General features: G+C 34.6%; 1 pseudogene; it reads right to left on the bottom strand.

Moving 5' to 3' along the window:
- Positions 1-1,401: 1,401 nt before the first annotated feature.
- LOC104210070 (ADP-ribosylation factor 1-like) lies at positions 1,402-7,610 on the bottom strand (annotated as a pseudogene).
- Between the last annotated feature and the right edge of the window lie 472 nt (positions 7,611-8,082).

Genomic DNA, 8,082 nt, shown 5'->3' with positions numbered 1-8,082 from the left:
TTTTCGTGTTTAGAACGTGAATCCCTTCCTGCTGGTCCCATATAAGATTTCGTACCTGTTCTTACCGGACCTTTTTTCAGTTTTTGGTCACAGTAAACTTGTTCTTTTATCTCCCCGTGACTGAGTGATAGTATCTTCTTCTATCCGCAGCTTCGTGTTATACCTGTTATAAACATCATTCCAAGCTGTAGCAGGGAATTCTCGTAAGCTTTCTTTGAGTCTCCTCATGTCTTCTGAGCTTTTTTCATTTAAGTTACTTGCAAACCCCATGGCCGCCCAATTTTCAGGTACACGTGGTAACATTATTCTTTCACGCTAAAATCTATCCACAACTTCCCTGAGTAGCTCTATATCTCCTTATTTTATTTTGAAGATGTCTTCCATCCTCTTTTCAACTTTTTGAGTTCCCAAGTGTGCTTTTATAAATAAATCTGCAAGCTCAGCAAAAGAATCAATAGAATTTTTCTGTAAAAGAGAATACCATGTTAGTGCTTCTTTTATGAGTGTTTCGCCAAATTTTTTGACCAACACCGACTCAATTTCTTGCTTGGTTAAGTAGTTTACTTTCACGCCAGTTGTAAATGCAGTTACATGATCTCGTGGGTCGGTTGTTCCATCATACTTCGGTATAACGACATCTTAAACTTTTTTGGAATCGGCAAGGGAACGGCACTTGGCTTCCAGAACTGTTGAGAATATTTATCAATAACCACTCCTTTAATCACGGGTGGCACACCAGGTATCTTCTCTATGCGATCATTCTGCTCCTTGAGCTACTTCTGCAAAGTTAGTACTAAACTTTGTAAATCAGAATTATTTGGGGTACCTGACTTTCCATCGCGAGATTCGCTAGGAGCTCCTCCACTGCCTGAATTAGCAAGTCCCAAACGTTGGTTCTCTATGGTTGCAGTGTTGTTCAGAGGTGGAGTTAGTGGTATAGTTGGTTATCCACTAACAAAAGCTTGAAGTGCATTGTTGACGTGTTTTGCAATTAGTTGTTTCAATGCATCTTCAGCAATTTGATTATCCCCTTGTTGATTATTCGCATGTGATGTTGATCTTTCAGGTGACCCTTCTCGGGAGTGTTGAGGAGAATTTTGGGGTAAAGGGATTGGAGTTTCATCCTCTTGTTGATTCTGTTGGTTCAGTTGGTTTTGTTGGTTGTTGTCGTTGGCATTTGACAAGATTGTTTGACAGAATAATGAATTTGGAAAATGAAAAGATTATCGGATTTCCGGTAATGGAACCAATTTGTTTAACCAAAAAATGTATCTTTCGGTCATAGCCTATTTTTAGAAGAACTCGGGTTACTAATAACAAAGAAATTTCATACTTTTTCAACTATATGAAAGGAAAAGAACAAGAATAATTAAAGAAATAACTGAATGCAAAGTCAATATAGAGGAAAGCAGAAAGTAAAGTAAATATATTCCAATATTGTCTCAGATGTCTTTACAAATGAAATTCTCTTCCCTTATATAGGAATTTACAAACATGATGTTTCCTCCCTTTTATGGCCGAAACATTATGAACATTAATAACATTCATGAACCGTTATAATTGGCAATTATAACTGTTTATGGAGATTCTGTAACGGCTCCAATTCTTCTTCCTCATTAATTAGAGGTTCGTGAATCTTTCCTTCTTACTGTCTTGATTCATTCAGCCTATATTTACTGAATGATTTAGACTCGAGCAACTGCATCCCTTCATCTCGTGAGTTATTTGCTCGTACTTCTTGTATCTCGTGCATCTTCTAATGCAATATTTTAGTTGTCACTTTCTTAGTGATCCACGTATCATGCCTTGTCAGCCACACATAATTCCATGTGTCATATTTATTTTCTACTAATACAGTTTACAAGTAATTGGTGAAGCCTATTTTGTCACTGTCTCACTACTCCATCATCCAGAGAACAAAGATACTTTGTCTCTATGCCTGCAAATTGGAGTTGGAACTTATGAGAAGCAGTTCAGATTTGACGGAAAACATCAATTAGCTAATATGATGTGGATGTTCTTTCAAAATACAACATTTTGTGGTCAAAAAGCTAATATGATGGCAAGACGTTATACTTCTGTCACCTACCTTATTTGCTATGTTGTTTGACAGCCAATCTAATCCTTCATACAGACCTTCACCAGAAGTCGCACAAGTGCTCTGGATGTACCTGCATAGAGATGCAAATCAAAGAGGCCATTAATCCATGAGCACCAAAAACCGTGAGAGAGAGGGGGAGAGGGGCAGGGGGAAAGAAGAAGAAGATCGGAAGGCAATATGGTCAAGTTTATTTACCAGTGACGCTGGCGGAGAGAATGGAGGCCAAGCTTGTCAGTTATCTCTGCTGCGTTCATGGAATTTGGAAGATCTTGCTTGTTAGCAAACACTAGCAATACAGCCGGCCCAAGAAGATTGATAGCCTAAAGCCAATTTTTAATGTAGGACCTATTAGAAAGAAAAAAAAATTTATCTATATTTTTAATGGAAGTCTATTTTTCTATCTTTTTAAGATGTAAAGTTGTTAATAGTTACTTTTATAAATAATTTAATCTCTCCTAAGATATTATTGATCTTAGATAATTGAACTAGATTCAAGAAGTTTATAACTTGATATCAAAATAATTTTTGATGTTCTAATATACTTGTTGAAATGCTTGAAACCTGAGGGGGAAAAAAAGAAAAAAAAATGCGCAATATAGTTTTATTCAACGGTACTCTTCAACTCTTGTTTTTTTATAGAAAAAATAAAATATTTTTTTTTACAGAGAACAATATAACTTATCGAGAACTTAACTTTTTTGTAGAAATCAAGAAGAGAATATAAGAATGTAGTACCCGTTTTTTGATGAGAAAGATAAAAAATAAGACTTGGACTATTGAATTGCACTTTTTTAGTGAGAAATTTAAAAGGAGAATAATAATATAGGTACCTCACTAATGATGTCAATCGTAAAATATATATAATGAAAAGTTTTATATTCGCGACGACGGTTTAGGGGAAGTGATTCTCTTTCTCCTATTTTTGCTTAAACGGTTACTAAATTAAAAGTTATATTTACTTTTTATGAAATAATTTTTTTTTTAATGTTAACATACCCAATATATTTAGACCTTACCTCTAAAGATTGTTGTGAGATGTATATGATCCAACTTACCTTATATTGGATTCGAGTCATGTGGTTGAATTAAATCTTGTTAAAATGTGTTCTCTCTTTTACTAAGTCTTATGCGATACGAATCTTGATTAGTCGGGGGCTCAATACAAATACGAGTAGAAAACAAAGAGAAAAATTTGGGGCCTTCAAAATTTGGGGGCCTAAAACCTTTGCTTTAGTGGCTTGACCCTTGGGCCGCCCCTGAATACAGCATCCCTCAATTCATTCTGCAAAGGTGAGGGCAATCTTAAAGCTGAGTCTCCTTATAGCTTGTTCCATTTAGGGAGGAATCAGGCACACTTTTGTTTCTCACCCCACAATGTGGGGAAATACTACTTGATGCGATAAATTGTTACATCAAAATCAGAAGAAACACTTGAAATCTACCTCATTCAACTTCCTGTGAAGCTCATCCTCAGCTTCCACTACATGATCTCTGTCATTGCTATCAACCACAAAGATGAGTCCCAGGGTGTTTTGGAAGTAGTGTCTCCACAAAGGACGAATCTGCAGATCACATATACATTTCATATTAGTATCTTCACCCATATGATTAACTCTACCCTTAAAACTCCATGTAATTTGGGAGTTATTGTTTTGCCAATCACTATGACAATTGCAAGACAAAAAGCATCAAAATCTAGTTGGCTGGCACACAATCCTCTTTTTTGTTAGTTTATGAGACTCCTCTTTTTATAACATAACAAAAAGGAAAAGGCATAGTTTCTACAGTTAAAGATGCATTGTAATTTAAAGGAATCAACCAGTATAATAATCAAAAGGAGTGGCCATGCACATTCATACTGATTTAAACCCAAAACAATGTGATTTTGCTTGGAAAACGATGCTTCAACCAGCTTTTAAAAGTTAAAGCCCTAACAAAATTGACCCAAAGCAAATCGAGCCCTACCCACTTGCCACCTTTAGGCATGCAATTCATATTTTTATAAAATTTATTTGTTAAATTCTTCCCAAGACTAAACATCAAATAAAGATATGGATCTTCAATCAAAAGGAGTGGTATATTAAGCCTTTAAACCTGCCTGTACTTTTTTTGACTCCTCACTGGGGGATTAAACGAGCTTAAGCGAGGCAAGCTCTTGGTATGATATGCTCAGCTTGACTCATGCATTAGGCCAAAGCTTAACCTTGCCTTGAGATTCACCAAGCCTCAACTTTCCGGGCTCGAGGTTGAAGAAGAAGTCTTGAGCAAGGGAGGTTGAAACATTTAAAAGTAGATTTGATCGAGGCAAAAATAAGACAAAATATCAATTCTTTCTTTGATGCCACTTAATCAGAAGGAAGGATTGATGGTAAACTCAAAAAGAATGGCTCGACCTTGGAATTAACAGTTTGAGCTGGTTTAATCTGAACCAACCTGACAAGCTCGCTCCACTCATTTTCACCCTATGCCTCAAACATCAAACTCCTACCATGAATGACCAATCCAACCAAAGCGATTGATTTAACCTTGGTCCAAATCCAAGGCCATATACGTTTAACAACCGCATAGCACGGTAACAACTTACTTGAATTAAGGTACCCATCTACCATGTATGATTTTCTAAATTCCCATACTTCCCTTAAAGTTAAAGTCAATTTATTTTTCTTAACTGTTTTCAAAACAAACCAAAGGATGGAGAATGCTCAAAGGCTTCCAGATCACTTACCTTATCCTAACCCCCCAAACGGTAAAGCTAATGTTCTTGTATTCCACGGTCTCCACATTGAAACCTGAAATATAAGGTGTTGGCATCAATGACAAGCGTAAAGACAACAACAAGAATTGAGGTATATATTTATAAAAAACAAGCAGATAAATTCAAAAATTAATAAATTATAGGAGTAGAACAGAACCATCTCTTTTCTTGGTGGGATTACTATTGTAGAATGAAAAGTCATATTACGTTTGTTTCAAAATTTTTCGGCTTTTATAGTGAATGACTGTTATACACCTATAACAACATTTGACATTTAAATATATTTTGGCTGTTATAGACAAAAATTATCCAAAAACTAATTGTTTTTCTTTTATAATATTATATAAAAGATTAATAAAATATTTAAATTCAAAATCTCAAAAGATATAAATATTTCATGAATTAAATGCTAAAGAAATCTAATACATTATTAAAAAATTCTTAACTAAATGCACAAATATTTAAACTCTAAGGCATACAATTAAAAAATACGAATAGATTACGTTTACATATTATTGGTAATTGTCTAATATAAGAAATATTATGTGTACATCTTCAAATAAAAAAAGAATGATATGCATATCTTCAAAAAGTACAAATAAATCTTTTAAGTATCTTTTGGCATTTTTCTAATGCAAGATATATCATTTGTACATCTTTAGTTATAGAAATATTTGATGTGCATATATTCATGGAACATTGTGCTATCCTTAAAATAATATATATATAGCTATTATAAGTTGTACATTAAAGTATAAAATATTTGCTTAAATATTTAGAATTATTATTAGTAATAATCTTAGAAAATTTGCACGGTTGTTATAAAAGGGTAATTTTACAAAGAGTGTACCGTCATAAAGATAATTGTTGCTGTTATAGGTAGAATGCTGTTATAGAGGGATAAAATATACTCCCTCCGTTTTAATTTATGTGAACCTATTTCTTTTTTTGTCCGTGCCAAAAAGAATGACCCCTTTCCTTATTTGGAAACAATTTACCTTTATGCAATGATTTATAGCCACACAAAATATATGTGCCTCATTTTACACCACAAGTTCAAAAGTCTTCTCTCTTTTCTTAAACTCCGTGCCCAGTCAAATAGTTTCACATAAATTGAAACGGAGGGAGTAATATAAAAAATCAGTTCTGAGAAAAACTAGGCTTTTACAATGAATGATTGTTATATAGAGATATTATTATAAGAGATCCGACCGTATAACGAATAAATCTAAGAAGTAAACATGAATTCTGGTGAATTGTACAATGAAAAGCCATTTAGGCAGAGTTGATAGGCAAAACAACAAAAACGACAAATTGCAATCAACACACAATTCTTTGTTCAAGAAATTAAAACAATTAAGCCAATCAAAGAAAACTCAGATGCCCTCTTACAGAACTTCTAAAAATGAGAACAAACATCGGTATCATACCGATGGTAGGAATGTTGGTGACGATCTCTCCCAGTTTGATTTTGTACAAAATGGTCGTTTTACCAGCAGCATCAAGACCCACCATCAGTATGAGTATTCTTTCTTGGCGAAAAGCCGACTGAAAAGCTTGCCGAAAGACAGCCCCACTGTTTAATCAAAAATGTGATTCTTTGGTCAAAGTTAAAGACAAATAAAAATTCGGGCTACTGATAATCAGGAAACCAAAAAGAAATAATAGACTTTTTGAGAATGACAAATAAGCAGTAAATAGGTTTGTATTCCACTGTACTGTTTATGATATCCTCTGTCCTTACAAATGACGAGACCTCCTCCTTTTATAGTTGATTCTAAGTAAAGGAGTAATACCTTAGTCTTAATGAGACAATTATGAGCAATAAATGACATTAAATAAGATGTTACACAATCATTCCTATTTAATACCAATTCTCTAACGTATTGGGTATTTAATATTGAATTTGGACTCCTTTTCGTCATCATATCCATGTCTTCAATGCCTTCTGATCTCTTGGCTTTAAATGACCTAAATAGGTACGAAGCTTGTATTATTCGAATTGGCTCTCGTGCCTATTTAGCTTTCCTTTCCCCGTATCTGTTGTCACCCGTGCCTCTTAACTGATCATCATGTTGTGACCATTTGACCAGTCATCGTGTCATGTCACGTCACCTTCAATGTAAATTCAGTTTTTCCCCAATACAGATAGTCCCCCCACTTTCTATTTATTTATCAATTAAATATCTAGGAAGTGGATCTTCATAAAAAGAGAATTTTTGCCGTAATTAATACTATGACAGTACTGACGCTTCAATTGTCCCTTCTAATTAATACTTTGCATACATGTCACCTTTTATTTAATGATCTACACACGTGTCACTTTCTGATTGGTTCTGCAATTCTGCGCCCTTTTTTCAAGGCTTCTTCATTCCCAGTATTCACGAAGTGATAGTTGCCTTTATTATAGGCTTTCCATCATTATACTTCTAAGTTTGACGATTGTCATTATAAACATATTTAACCCTCTTTCTTGTGATTCCCACTGTTAGGAAAGATTGTAATTGGAGAGGTAATCTTCGTATGATGATTCCTGCCCCAAACCAGAGAACTTCTTCTTTCAGAATTGGATTCTCTTTCGTTTATACTTATCCATTTACTTTGGGATTTAATCTTGCCATTGACCCCGTTATACTTGAATTTTGCCGCTTTTTCAAAATTTGATTAGCACAAGTAGGTCCTCTTGTTTGGAGACCTGTGGCTTGCTTAAGGTATTTGTCTACCAAAGCCAATGTTAATTTTACCTTTTCCCATCTTGTTCACCTATACCACCCCAAATTATTCCGCCATGGAGTTTTTACCTTAACTGCAAGAAGCAAGAAGGTTTTGGTAAACCCCGGAGATGACAAGGATCGAGGGTGGTATTGTCGTTACGTTGTTGTACATACGGTGGATTTGTTGGGTGAAACAAACATTCCCTTCCCTGAGAAGTGGAATTTTGCACGTAAGTTTTTCTTTTTCTTACCGTATCTATTTTTTAAGAATTTTGTTTCTTTTCTAATCTCGTCTCTTTTTGGCTTTTTGTAGCAACCATAGGAGATGTGGAACACGTTCCTAACTTCCGTGGTTGGGTAGATTCAATTTTGAAGATTGCGCCTATGGAGGCGAGAACTTGGAAATCAATTTCTCTTTTGAATGGTTGGAAAGTGAAGTCCCATGGTATGTATTTCCTTATGCTTTGCCGTATATTGAATTCTTTCTTATTTTAATTCTTTATCCCTCTTTT

The sequence above is a fragment of the Nicotiana sylvestris genome, chromosome 9, assembly GCF_000393655.2.
Source record: "Nicotiana sylvestris chromosome 9, ASM39365v2, whole genome shotgun sequence".
Lineage (NCBI taxonomy): Eukaryota > Viridiplantae > Streptophyta > Magnoliopsida > Solanales > Solanaceae > Nicotiana > Nicotiana sylvestris.
Note: the sequence above shows the minus strand (reverse complement) of the source record. Positions and strands in the feature narration are given on the sequence as shown.